The sequence below is a fragment of the Arctopsyche grandis genome, chromosome 8 (assembly GCF_051622035.1).
Source record: "Arctopsyche grandis isolate Sample6627 chromosome 8, ASM5162203v2, whole genome shotgun sequence".
NCBI classification, from domain to species: Eukaryota; Metazoa; Arthropoda; class Insecta; order Trichoptera; family Hydropsychidae; genus Arctopsyche; species Arctopsyche grandis.
Genome location: NC_135362.1, coordinates 3,991,771 through 4,007,150, shown reverse-complemented (window position 1 = coordinate 4,007,150; position 15,380 = coordinate 3,991,771). Strand labels below are relative to the sequence as shown.

The 15,380-nt window shown below is 33.5% G+C and overlaps 1 protein-coding gene across 1 annotated transcript in view; it reads right to left on the bottom strand.

Annotated features, from left to right (window-relative positions):
• The window catches only part of Cht10 (Chitinase 10), a 49,111-nt gene that overhangs the window by 17,036 nt on the left and 16,695 nt on the right, over positions 1-15,380 (bottom strand). The gene's annotated exons all lie outside the window — the stretch shown is intronic.

Genomic DNA, 15,380 nt, shown 5'->3' with positions numbered 1-15,380 from the left:
ATTATGTTTGAATTATGTACTTTGTTCAAGGGAGCGTTATGCATGTTTTACTTTAATACTTTAAGAAAGAGTTATTGCATACCAGTAGAGAGGTCGTAGGTTCAAGTCCCGCCCAAATACGCTGTTGGCGAGATCTTATGGTCATTAAAAAATACAGACCAACTGGTTTTTTTAGAATTTTTTTTCATTCTTCTTTTACAATTATATATTTTATTAGAATTTTCCGATTCGTCTAGTTAAATTGTTGTGACGGATCCAATAAATCAGAATCCTCCCCCCCCCCAAGTTTCTCGCAAATTCGAGTTTCTGGCATCTCATATTTGTTGATTCTTAAAAAATATGCCACCTACATACTCTGTAATATTGAATTTCTCGCGAATTTGCTATATATAAAAAAATATTGATTGCTCTATAGATGTCCCTATTGTACTCTGTATATGTATGTATACTTTGTATTGTAATGTTTGAAAGTATTAGTACATGGGTACAAAATAATAATAAGTATATGTATATGTCGCCTTGGTGTAATTCCTGTCATGGCACTAGTTGTACCAAATATTCGAATATCGAATATCGTATAGTAGCTTTAAATTATTTATTTGTAGTTTAAGAGGCTCAAGATATTATTAAAATTTTAAGAGAAACATTTTATTTAGTCATATTTTAATTTGTAATTATTATTATCCGCCATTTTATAGTTTATTATTTTTTATTAATAAGTTAAATGTGTCGTTTTGTTTTTTCATGTCTAATTTCTATAGTTATTTTTTTGTTTCTTTTCTGTTTTATTTTCGACCATTGTGGCGCATTAGGAATTCCTGTAATGCTACAATGGTCCAAACTTTAAATAAATAAATAATCAGGAACATCAAATAGAACTAAATGTGCTGTAGATTGAAAATAAAATAAAATAAGTTCGTATAAAAAGTATTCGAATATTCGAATTTGGAACCCCTACATGGCACATGTGATTTATTTATTTTTACATACATATATACAAATATACCAGGGAGGCTTAACAGGTAAACCCCGAATGCGAATTCCTGGTTCACATAATTATTACATAGATACATGTAAATCTAAACAATATCTGACATCTATTACAAATATCGTATTAATACGATAAATAACGATGAATAACTTTCATGTAACAATACGAATTTTACATTCGATAAACAACCACAGAGACATCTATGGTGAGCAATATGGCGAAACCTAAGATATAACAATAACTAAAGGTTCGCAACAGAAAATTGGGAAGGAAAGTCCAATTTTACAGGAATCATTTCAATGAAAATCAGAAAAATTGACAAATTCTGATAAGAAACGATCGACCTTGACAAATCAAGGTCTGGCCAATAGCGAGACTTAGCGGGAATCGAACTCGTAACATCAATTACGAGATAATTCAACATTCACCACTAGACCACGCTACTGGTTAATATATGTGATAATAAAATTAAAACAACTACACACACAAATTAAACGCGAACTTTACTGAACCAAATTGTGCAACGTCACATTTTAAAACCTTTAAGTCAAACGCCTTACATCCCACGTCCGTACAACCGGGCGACGCCTCGCACTTCCAGTTATAACACAAATATATCTAAACCTAGCATCAAACCAGCAGTGTAAAGACATCATACCAAATACGAAACGCGACATGTGTCGATCAAAAATTACACTTCATATATGGACAAAGATGAAATAGTCGAAGAGGACAGCGTTATCCTGTATTCCACGTATCTTGTGACGGTAAAAACGAACAAAAACCAAAAGAAAAACGAAATAATGAATAAGTAGGCACACGTTTGCTCGTTCCGAAGCGTATATAAATACATATATTGAGATTACAGTCAACCCTCGAAGGTCGCCTAGTGATCTATACAAGAACTTAAAAACAATCGCATTGTCCGTGGTCACTACATTATACCATCGATAAGTATTGTAAAGCATCACATTACTATACATATATAATATACAATTACAAAATTGAAATTGGCCGGAGTTTAATCCGTCGTAATTCTTTTTTTAAACCCCACGTTTCATATATCAAAGAATCATAATCCTTTTTGAGCATGAATTATTATGATAATTTGATCGCTGAATAATGCACTGTTGTTTATTATTTAGCCTTAGCAACTGGCATTTCCATTTAATTTTATACTAGTGTTTTTACCCGGCTTCGCTCGGTATTTGTAATATAAACCGCTTAAACATGACCAATCTAATAGTAAACATTTTATTTAATTTATTTGAATAGTTTTATTTTATTTATTTAAATTTAAATTACGAACCAACATTGCATTTTTTCTTACATACTTACAAAGTCTCTTTCGAAATTATATACATATATACTAGTGGTTTTACCCGGCTTTGCTCGGTATTTATAATATGAATGGCTTAAATATGGCCAACCCAATTGTTAACATTTCATTATTGTTTTTATTAAATTTAAGAGGGCTGGACAGCAGCGCCTTGTCCATACAAACGTAATATACTTCTCCCTTCCTCAATTATGGCACTAGAGAAATTATTTTTTAATATGCTATGGATATCCACCATTGGGGTGCATCTATCGTTTTATTTTTTTTTGATTAATTATTTTTTATAGGAGCTAGAAGCCGCCAAACATCTATAAAATCGCCTCTTTTTTACACCCACGAAATGAGTCCAGCGTGCTTATTTAACGGTCGATTTAAAAAAAAATACGCCGATAGGTGCACAGAAAGTATCTTTCTCATACCGATGATGAATTTTTTTTTAAAATTGGTCCAGTTTTGGAGGAGAAAATAGGAGAATACGAAACCTCGATTTTGTCAATTTAAAATACGTTTTATCTGGTCAAAGCACAACTGTCGCATTCACTCAATATATATATTGATATATATTGTCACATTCACTCAATATATACATATACTCAATATATATATCGAAGAAAGGAACGGTAACAAAATTAAGGTTTCAGGTGTACAGCCCTCTTAACGTCACGGATTGTACGAATCAAAACTTACATACATGCATACAAAGTCTCTTTCGAAATTATATATTAGATAGACTAGAGGTTTTACCCGGCTTCGCTCGGTATTTGTAGTATAAACCGCTTAAACATGGCTAATCTACGTAATAGTAAACGTTTTATTACATTTTTTTGGATAGTTTTATTTTATTTAAATTTATTTGAATAATCTTTTATTTTTTTATGAAATTTAATGTCACGTATTTTACGAACCAAATGTTCATACATATGTATTTACATACAAAATCTCTTTCGAAATTATATATTAAATTAGATTCTGGGTGTGTTTGCTAGTTTGAAGAAATTTCCTGACAGATTCGTTGCCAAGAGAGTTTTTTATTGAATAATTTGACTCGGGTGACGCCGGGTATATGCTGTTTTTACCTGGGGAAAAAACGACAGAAAGACTTGTTTTGTTGAATTGTGCTATGCCTGCTAATATACATATGTATAAGTGCAATTTTAAATGATATGCAGAATCTACTTTTTTAATTCAAATTATGTATATTAAAAGGTGTATTGAAAATTTGTCTATTTGATAAAATTATCATTTCATTAAAAAATATAAACAAGGAATTCTAAAATAAGTGACAAAATCGCGCAGACATTTCAGCGTGGTACAACTGAGCGCAGGGTCATCGCACGACAGTTCGCCGCGTGACATTTTGACGCACGACATTTCGGTGCGACGTCATTTGGGCGCATTAAAAAAACTTAAAATAAAAATTTGTATGCAAACACCACCACTATCCCGACTATTAATGGAAAAACTCAATGGTAAAATTTATCTTTCACCGCCTGATTTTAGTTGAACTAGTAATAAACTAATTCAAAATTGTCGACGTAGAATCTCTCTGATGACCGTGACTGAAGTCGTTTGTGTTTGTGTGATGTGATGTGTTTGAAGAAGAGCACGTTCCTCACTCTGAAGCCATTCTCAGGATGAGAGCGGCCTCCCTACATCGTCGTGTATTAAAATTGTTTCTTACTTCCGCGTCTTCTCATTTCCGCTTATCACTGTGTTTGGTGGATGAAGCTACTTTACTGACCGCCATAAATTGACTTTACATACATTATTTTATATTCATTTATGTTATCGTTTCATTTTTATTATATTTATACTATTTTTATGGACAATAAGGATTGTCATATTCTCCCTATCTTCTGGAATCAAAAATTATTATTAAATTGGTGACCAGGTTGCCAATTCGGCAATCTGCTTAATCGAAATGAAATCACATATCCAAGATCTGACCAGCAGCACCGGGCCAGGGAATGTACCCGTGACCACTCATTGAGCTACATAAGTACCTATATACATATGTATAGCTGGTTTGGTGAGCAATCTTAAAATCCTTGCAGAATTGAGATCCAATGCTCCCAGCCCAATTTAGGTACATTAGATGCCGCAGTTTGTTCTTTTTTCCTGCGGCACGTACCAATTTGATGGTTTCTGTTAACTTGGATTTGTTTAATCTAGATCTGGTTGAGGGTTTGGTTAATTTGGAATCATAACGTATTCTATTATTGTATTATGTTTTTGAATCCATAGTACCGTACCGACTCGAAATTATTATGTTATATCTCTATGTCAAAATTTAAAAAAAATATATATAATACAATACATATGTATAACATAATTTTTACAAAAACGATGATTCTTATTTAATTAATCAAAGAATTGATCACGATCTTGTGAATTTTTTAAACATTCATATGTATGTATGTATGTACTAATATAATATAAATTACATATGTATACCCGGCGTCGCTCGAGCCAATATAATTATTCAATGACGACTACTATTCGATGATATACAGTATATAATTTTATATATGTATGTTCGATCTTGTATATATGTATGTACTTATGTACATATAAACATATACACACTGTGTACATCCAAGTGACAAAGTGTCATGCAAAATTGAATAATTTCGCGACAGTAATGTATGCAAAAGTATGCGCGAACTGCTGAATATATAATTGAGATGAGCCGTCTGCAATGATTCACGATCGAATATAGTATACAATTAATACGAATGGTATTTGAAGAAAGTAAAATTCACACTTGCGACCCACACACAACTATTTTCTAATTGTATTTTATTGTGTATGAAACTACATATATGGCGTGAATAATGTAGTGACTCGTAGTGAGGGAACAAGAAGAAGACGCACCAACGTGCTACTTTTATAACAAATGATTAATTTCTATACGGTAAAGCATGTCTCAGAGTAGATGTGTTTTTGATAAGAAATGGTTTAAAGAAGCATGAATGCCAAATTTAAAGAAAAAATGGCAATAATAATTTATATAATTTTATATATAATATACATATGTACATATATCGTCAGTCATATGTATATATTATACTTATGTATAACAATAATATTTTATTTTATTTATTTCACATATATACCAGGAAGGCCTTACAGGTAAATCCCAATGCGCCTTCCTGGCCAATTACAAATTACAATTACAATTACAAATGCAGCGTTTTTATTACAAGTCGTTGAATTACGAGACACTGAAAAACTCGCAAATTAACGAGACATCTATGAATTGTACATACATTTTATTGTACATCAATCATACTTCAAATAGTGGTGTATAGTAGGTAATAAGGATTTTTAGCCAATTTTTTTCCAGGAACCGTTTCAATAATGAAATCAAAGAAAATTGGAATCGATCAACCTGGTGTCACAAATCCAGGTCTGACCAACAGCATACTCTGAAAAATTCATTTTCATTCGAGGCCCGGACCCAGGGATCAAACCCGGTGCCTCTTGACGCTAAGCAGAAGCTTAACGACCGAGCTATGCTGCTGGTTTTATATTTTATATTTTATATATTAGATGGCGCATTAAATAGAATGATTTGAATGTTTTTTATTGGCAAAACCAAAACAGTTTTCTAGACTGGCAATATAATATTCAATACATTTATATTAGTATATAAACAATAGATGTACAGTATGTATCACAACATTTTCATATTTTAATCAATTCGATGTACATATATCAATACTTGCACCTATGTACATATGTATGTGTAAAGTAGAATCTGGATATGATATTGCTAAGCCCCGAATACACACTCCAGTAACTTGAAAATGTATATGAGTTAATATTCAAAGATCAATAACTTGATGTGAGCTTTTAATAAGGACTCATATATGTATGTAATTCGTAAAATTGATGGTTTGAGAAAGGCTGAGAAAAAAGGTTTGAGAAAGGCTGGTGTAGAATATAAGCGTATTGGGCCAATGTTCGAAGAAGAGTATCTTCAAAAGTTTTCATATGTAAATATGTACATATATATATATATATATATATATATATATATATATATATATATATATATATATATATATATATATATATATATATATATATATATATATATATATATATATATATATATATATATATATATATACATATATATGCATTTTTCATATGTACATATGCAGAAAATACTAGTGGCTAGCATATAATGCCTTAAACAGAGTGGTCACGGGTTCAAATCCCACTGGTTTCCACTGGCCAGACCTTGGATTTGTGATTCCAGGTCGATCGTTTCCTATCAGAGTTTGCTAATTTATCTGATTTTCATTGAAACGGTTCCAAAAAATTAGCAACGTTACCCATTTCCAATTTTGAGTTTTGAGCAATCGCATTTTATACAATTTCGCTGAGTTGTATAAAATGCTGCAAATTTACAAATCTGACCATTAATGTATGTGTGAATGTTAATTGATATGTAAATATTTACTGAATTGTTTAAAAATGCTGCAAATTTACAAATTTGACCATAGATGTCTCTGTGGGTGTTAATTGATATTTTTACGTACGCCGCGGATTAAGCAAATAGAATCCCAGAGACTATGTGACCCTTCAAGGGTTATCTGTTATCGGGTTAACTAAGTGCTTGCACTTAGACCAACGGATATCTGTTATCGGATTAACTAAGTGCTTGCACTTACTTCCAGGATTATATCTGGACTCTGAGTGCATTTAGGCTAAACAATGACCGTTATTAGACTTTTCTCAGAATCGGTACGGGGAGACCCAATGTCGTGGAAATACATATCCGAATACGTGAATATACAACAGGTAAACAGATTAGACGTCCCGAGAGATCGACCCTTTATGAGGTCATTCTGGACTGAGCACTGCCAGTGCGTGTATCTCCTTAATCATCAATAAATGCTGTGAAACGACTGTTGGCCTTTTTCTTGGATCCTCCACCCACCCCTACGCAACAATATGTATTTACTTTATTATACTTGTATAAAATGTTCAATGTTTCTGGCCAGGAAGGTGCATTGCGGTTACCTGTTATGCCTTTCTGGTAAATATTAAAAATAAATAAATGTTTATATGATGAGTCAGGGTCTCTCAAATTAATTATTACCGACTGGTTCGATACATTGACTGGACGATTTTTAAATTTACGAAAAGTTACAGATATATTGGGTTTTCCATGAGAGGGAGCGCTACGTTTTTTAGGTTTCACGAAAGGGAACGGCGTTCCCATGCACTCCCGTACATTTCGAGCCTTGATAAGAGCGTAAATAAATTGTATGAAAATGTATCGGAAATGAGATAAAATCCCAGACAAGTTATGCTAAGCCTTTCATCATTCCTCCCACCCAGGCCTCATTAGAAAGGCGTAAATTACACCCATCGTCCGGAATCAATTCATTTCGCGTTGTCGGATAAAGGATAATAATTCAGCACACTGCAACAGACCAGCAAAAAGGTCAGTTGATTCGAGAAAATGCGACAGCAATATAATAAACACACGTAACATAAGTCTCGGCCGAAATGTCACACGACCAATACGTTTGACCGTAACACTGAGAAACCGCACGGAATGTCAGGAAAGCCGTTTCCTCGTCGCGGACGTTTTTATCATCGGCCATTTGTTCGATATCAATAAATATAAAGCTCGATGTTGAAATGTGTTTTTGTGGGACGCTGAAAATGGTAGATCTGTTAATTTATTCGGTGCGCATCGGTAATTTATCGAGGTGCACTTGCTCTCTCGCCGCTCGGAACCGGTTTGATAAATCACTGATAACGAGCCTGCGAATTTATTTCTGATATAGATCGTGACAATGTTAAGGTCGCAATTGTGCACATTTTCGCGCTTCTGGTTATTGTTTTGGAGCGTGTGTTTTCATGTGATACAGGCCCAGATCCAGAGGGAGGGCAAGCCGGGCATTTGCCCCGAGTGGCAGATTTGGGGGGGGGGGGGGGAATTGTCGTAAAGAAAAAATAAATAAAAGTGGAATTTTATTTAATTCTCATATAAAGACAATTAAATATATTATCCCTATTAATTAATTCAAATTCGTGTAACTACGAGTAAATAATAGTGTCGTTTCCGGGAAAATTGTGTAAGGTTAGGCACAGTTTCCCTTTACACCACAAACGCAACTGTATATTTAATACATACCAATAGATCTGGGATTAAAAAGGCATAAACAGAAAGAGCTAGAGGGGAGGAAACTGAAACTTCAAAGAGCGGATCCTCACGCCATAGGGGGTCGACCGAATGTGCAGAAACTGTGAACTATCCGAGTGCGTGTAAATTTATGGGACCAATCGGTGTCCATCACTGTCATCATGGTCGTAAAATATCAAGAAAATATAGAGAATCCATCGACGTGTTTGACGTGGATGATCAGCGTTAGATTTTTTTCTACATTCGCAAACCTATGTATGCATTTAAAAAAAGTTATGTATAACATTTATTGCTGTCTATTAAATCTCTACGCATTCATCGCGTTAAATGTATATTCATTATTATGACATGTTGTTAAGTTGTATTGTTGTAAAGTTAACCAGCAGCGTAGACTAGTGGTTAGCATATTATGCTTTCAAGCGGAGTGGTCACGGTTCGATTCCCACTAGTAGCTGTTGGCCAGACTTTGGTTTGTGGCTCCAGGTCGATCGTTTCTTATCAGAGTTTGCCAATTTTTCTGATTTTTATTGAAATAGTTTCTGTATAATTGGCCACTCCTTTCCTATCTCTATTGCATATCTTAAGCTATTCAGCTTCTTGAAGATTGTCGATTTGTACAATAAAAGGCTATTCTATTGATAATTGGCTTACCTCGATAAAATAAACGAATTTTTGTTATTAATCCACAAGAATAGTCGAAATATGATTTTTATAAGTGGAATTTCATTTAATTCTCATATAAAGACAATTAAATATATTATCCCTATTAATAAAATTCAAATTCGTGTAAATACGAGTAAATAATAGTAGCGAGTTTTTAGCTCGCAATTTTACCGATTTAAAATTCAGCACACTTCCAATTAACCCTTTTAAACGAAAACAAAAAACACTGTGGCTAGAACACTATCTCAATAAACATGTTTCAATAGAAAATACTCCATATAAAATAGTATTAACAGTGGGAAAAAATACCAAGTGAAAATACGTACTTTTGACTTTTGATTTGAACTGGACGACTACTTAGAGAGATTTGAAAGCTGAAAAGTACTACAAATGAAAGATAAAATACCCGACTATAGATTCTAATATTCATTTTGAACAGGAAATTGACAGATTTTGAGACATCGACCGGACAACACCAAGATATGGAAAAATTGCGCGATTTAAAAAACACATATATCTCCGAATCTCGAACCAATCAACATTTTTATTACCAGATTCGTATTTAATGGGCATAGATCTATAAGAAAAGTCATATGTATGTCGTCTCTGAACCAAAAAAAAATCGTCATTTGTCGAACAGTGTTATCAATAAATAATGGAAATCATAAACAATACATCTTCAATTGATTCAAAAGAAAAAAAATGGCGTCTAATTTTATTTAGGATCGAATTTTAATTACAGTCAAATTACATTGAGCTACAAAAAATCACGTTTTTTTTTCTTACCAGAGTGGAAATTAATCAATCATTACTAAGTTCGACCCACTAAAATTGAATATGACACTGATTTTTGTTGGTTTCCTTTCATTTATGATATACATATTATATGTATAGGCATTTAAATAAATGCGTTCTTTTTATAGGTGTTTAGCTGTTGCAGTTTTTAACTTAAAATCTAGGATTGCTATGCCAAAAGTGAGTATTGAAATCAATAGTCAGATGTTTTTTCTATTGATTGTGATTTTATATTGCTTTACATAAAAAAAATTTGAGATTGAAAACTAATCATCAACAATGGATACATTTAAGAAAAAAATATGTAAATATGCTCGAGAAAAAAATATGTAAAAAAAGTATATTTTTGACTGTTAAAATTTGCCAAATGAATTAATTACGTGAATTTTAAAGCAATAAAAATCACAATTAATGGAAAAACCACCTGACTATGGGTTTTAATACTCACTTTTGGCACAGCAACACTAGATTTTGAGTTATAAAAATATTTTATCTTAAAAATAGTTCATAAACGAATTTAAATCAATTTTATAATCCTTTGCTAAGCCTCATTTACACTGGTCACCTTCGCCGATGCGTAAATTTGTTAAAAATTGATTTAAAATATTTAAAATATTGATTTTATAGGAAAAATTTAATCAATTAATCAGTTGAGATCAAACTACAGGTGTTATGTTTTCGAGCTTTTTTCCTATTATTTCTTACATAATATACTAACATTACAATAAGATAATACTATAAATACTAACGAGAAAAATAATGTGTAAAATAGATTACGATCACTGTATCAGTAGCTATTAAAACATACTTAAGATGTATTCGTATTAATCAAGCTCAACTGTATAATTTTGATCAAATCACGTTGTAAGATATAAATCACTCGATTGACAGCTGTCATTGTAATAATTTATGTCCGTAATTGAACCGACATTTGAGTATCATTAAATTTCAAATTCGTGCATTTAAATAGCAGTTCTGTAAAAATTTGTATAGAATTTACCGTTTTTGACAGTTTTTAATAAAACCGGATTCGTGACGTCATACGCGAATATTTTTAAATACATTTTCCAAATGGAACCGGTCGTTGTATATTTATGTCCAAGTTATGTGTATATATCTTTGACAAAATACGTATTCCAAAATCCGCAAACCACACTTTTAGAACCTTCGGCCTATTAAGTAAACACCGTACGCTAACTAGTCAATTATTAACACTAACTTTACCGACAATGACGAAAACTGTTACACTAAACATCATTACGAGTCCTATAAAATAAAACAAACGTCTTTTTGAGTATATATTATATACAGGTTGCGAAAATTTAGAAAGGCCTAGCAGGTAAACCTCAATGCATCTTACTAGCCAATTATAAACATCGATAAAAAATTAATAGAGTATCATAGAGACGTCTATGGATAAATTTGACAAACATTTTTGCAGAATTTATATAATATAAATAGAGAAATATGATAAGGTTGTCAATTTGTTGGAACCGTTTCAATGAAATCAGATAAATTGGCCAAATACGATAGGAAACGATTGACCTGGAGTCACAAATCCAAAGTCTGGCCAAATTCAAAGCAGTATTTGCTAACCACTAGTCTATTCTACTGCTTAAAATTTTAAATATGTACATACATATATACATTTAAAATTGCTTTCATTCAAATTTTGTAGTCAAAACTTCCATATATGTGTCAAATATTTGGATAGTAAATATATAAAATATATAAAATCTTATAGAATTAAAAATTGATTCAAAATATATATAAAAATATATGCATTTTCATTATAAGTACGCGTGCTTGTTAAAAATGATAATTATTAACAACAATTTTTACTAGTCTGAGCAACGCCAGGCAATTCGAAACGATCGACCTGTAGTCACATATCCAAGGTCTGACCAGCAGCACCGGGCCAGGGATTAAACCCGTGACCACTCAACTGAAATAATTACACGCTAACCTTTTTCTTGGGGGAGGGGGGTGGCGGGAGGAATCGTTAATGGCCAACAGCTACTAGTGGGAATCGAACCGTCACTAATCCGCTCGAAAGCATAAATGCCAACCACTAGTCAACGTTGCTGGTTAATTGAAGAACAATGTGTTTCCCCTAAATAAACGTTGCTTAATAATAATGCACAATGTAGAATTTAATTGAATACGGCACAGCAGCTCACGTGAACGACAGTTTCTGTTCATACTATACAGCAATGCACGTTTCGGCAAGTTTTGGCGGATTGCAAAGCTAAATCGGCTTACATGTACATTACAGCTGCTAGTTGAGTGGCTTTAATCCAGCAATGGATGGTGAATGGTTGTAAATGATGATTTTGCTTAACAAAACCAATCCACATGCAATAAAATCATATTAAATTATTTGCTTATGCGGTCTGGTACTACTTAAATTCACTTTTATTTCGCAAAGTTAACATTTTTTCTCACATGCATGCAGTGGCGGATTAAGCGTTTCGGAGGCCACAGGCACCACGTAATTTAGAGCCCCCCCCACTAATCATAAAGTGTATATGATCAGATATATGCACTTTCAGATATATACTCTGGCCACAATGCTAAATCCATAGGATAATCATTGGGAGCCATTACAGTATCATTTTCGCCTTTACTTTCTTCCTCATTTTCATTTTCAGAAAACTGTTCTTCAGTACTTTCAGGAGTCTGTTCTTCAGACGTTGTACGATGCTGCTCATTAATTTTTCCAAAGGGATCTTCATCAGTTCTTCTACAGGGCTGCTTTTCGATCCTTTCCAGTGGTTAGTCTTCGTTCCTTTCAGAGAGCTGCTCATCAGTTCCTCTACAGGGCTGTTTTTCAGCTTTTTAAAGATATTGATATTCATTCTTTTCAGGGAGTTGCTATTCAGTTCTTTCAGAAGACTGTTCTTCAAGTTGTTCCGATATTCTGCCAATTTTTAATGTAATTAATTAGCGAATTCTTTTGTAGCAGTGAAATTTATCTAGAAAAGCCAAACAATCGACGACGGCGAGAGCAATTATCGCAAAGCTTTGTACTTTACATAAAAAAATAGTCGTAAACTCCAATATTTTATGGAAAAATGGATAGGAATTTCCGAATTATAATTTTTCTCAGAACGATTTGGAGGCCCCTTAAATTTAGCGGCCACAGATATGCGCCAATTTTGCTGTTCGATAATCCGCCACTGCATGCGTGTGTCAGGCCACTGTTGGTATGTATGCACTTAAATGGAGAAAAATCGAGCAGAAATGCAGGCAAACGAAATAGAAACACAGAAAGCAGGCGGCAACGACCGTGAAACGGTATTCGGGGTTGACATCACCATCCCGCGCATTTCCATATATTAAAATGCGACAATTCCTCAGCAGGGCACTGCTATTCGAATCATTCGAACCGGTCGAAATCATTTCCGAACCGTTATTATTAGTAGGATTTTTGTTTTTTCGACAATGGTGTCGTTGACCCGCACCAATGGTCGGGGGCCCGCGAACGCCATCGTCAATATTTGGTAATAAGCTGCCAGAAAAGCACGACATATATACATGATATTTATTGTTGACAGTTCGACGACCGATTCTACTCCTCGCCATTGTGTCATATCTGCCGACCGGGAAAAAAAATGTGTTTGAATTCTAATAGGCTGCAAACGCGTGCCGAGTTGATTGACTTTGACGCACGTACGATACATATGATACATTCGGCATGAGCTTGCAGATTGTGTGAGTGGACCAAGTCGTAGTGGGACACCTCCAATTTCTGTTTTTAAATGGTATAAGGTCGCTAAGTACATATGTGTGTATAAGCTTAGTGTATACTCGGAAGTACATGATATATGTATAGCTTTAGCTCCCATCAGATAACTACAAAAGCCTCTTGCCGAATTTTCAGTATGAATCTCTTCTTATATGTATAATATTAATATGTGTACATGCGTTGCAATGCCATAATAACGCATGCAATTCCCGTTCCCGTTCCCGTTCCCGTTCCTGCTCCCGTTCCCGTTCTCGTTCCCATTCTCGTTCCCGTTCCCATTTGTCGGAAAAACGCAGGCAGCGAACACATTTGAAATTATTGCAATGACACTCATTCCCGTTTTTCCCGTTTCCGTTCCCGTTTTTTTTTCACAGTAATCTTCCCGGACATGCACACAACAAATTCTGAAAGTTCCATCGTAATCAGTTCAGTGGTTTAGGAGCCTATTCGAGACACACACACACACAGACATTCATTATATATCGGTTTCCGTGACGAGACAGAATGTTAAATGACAGAAAACTCCAATATCGGAAGGCAAAGATCGAAAATCGAAAGATCTTAAGTCGAAAGATCAAAAAAAAATGGTGCATGATAAACGGTACATACTCACTTAATTTGCGCCAGCAGGATACAACAGGAACAAGAGGAACAGGCTTTTCCTCCCGTATTAATGTGCGCGCGCAGAATACGGGACATATTTGCGTTTTCTGTCATTTAACATTCTGTCTCGTCACGTAGACCCATTATATATACATATATGCACATACAATTTCGAAAGAGACTTTGTATGTATGTAAGTATTTAAGTATCTTTGATTGGGAACTTCGAAAACAAAACAAAATTTCTATGGCGACAATTCAATTGGTTGAATATTATATTTTTTTCGATTCTATCTAATATATTGTAATTTCGAAAGAGACTTTGTGTGTAAGTATGTATATATGTATGTATCTTTGGTTGGGAACTTTTGGTTGGTTGAATAATATATTTTTTTCGATTCAAATAAATTTAAAAAAAATGTGACCAACCACCAAAAATGTCACAACCAAATTCGGATGTGACCAACCCCTGACTTTATCTATGTATTTGAGGAATATAAGAAGTTTACAAAACGAAATTCGATATTGAACCGTACAGACAGATTATGAAGTACTAATAACTATGACAGCATTTTCGATACAAATTGAGCGCAAATGTATGGAAACTTGCACAAGACAAAAGTTCTCAAATCTAAAATCAATAACAGTATTATACACAATAAATATCAAGAAGATTAAAATAATTTAAAAGGTCAAAATAAAATAATGAAATATTAAGAAAATATTATACTACTTTCGGTTTACGAATTCTGACCAAAACCTTATCAGCTCTAAGTAAGTACAAATATAAATTTTCAGCTTGATACGTTCAGGGGTGTGGACAGAGTAGTGGGCACAACATTTTTGACCTTTCTAAGAGGAAAAAATCCCACTTCCGGTTAATTAAATTTAAAGATTTTTATTTTCACCACATTAATACAAGAATTATACTTGAATTTTTTCGTGAAGAACACACATGTTTAAAAGGTTGAAAAAATAGAAGAAAAATCGAACAAGAGTAAACTGCCACTTCCGGTTGAGGGATGCTTACCAAATTTTATACATAACTTGTTATTATGCTTAAACTTCTAGAT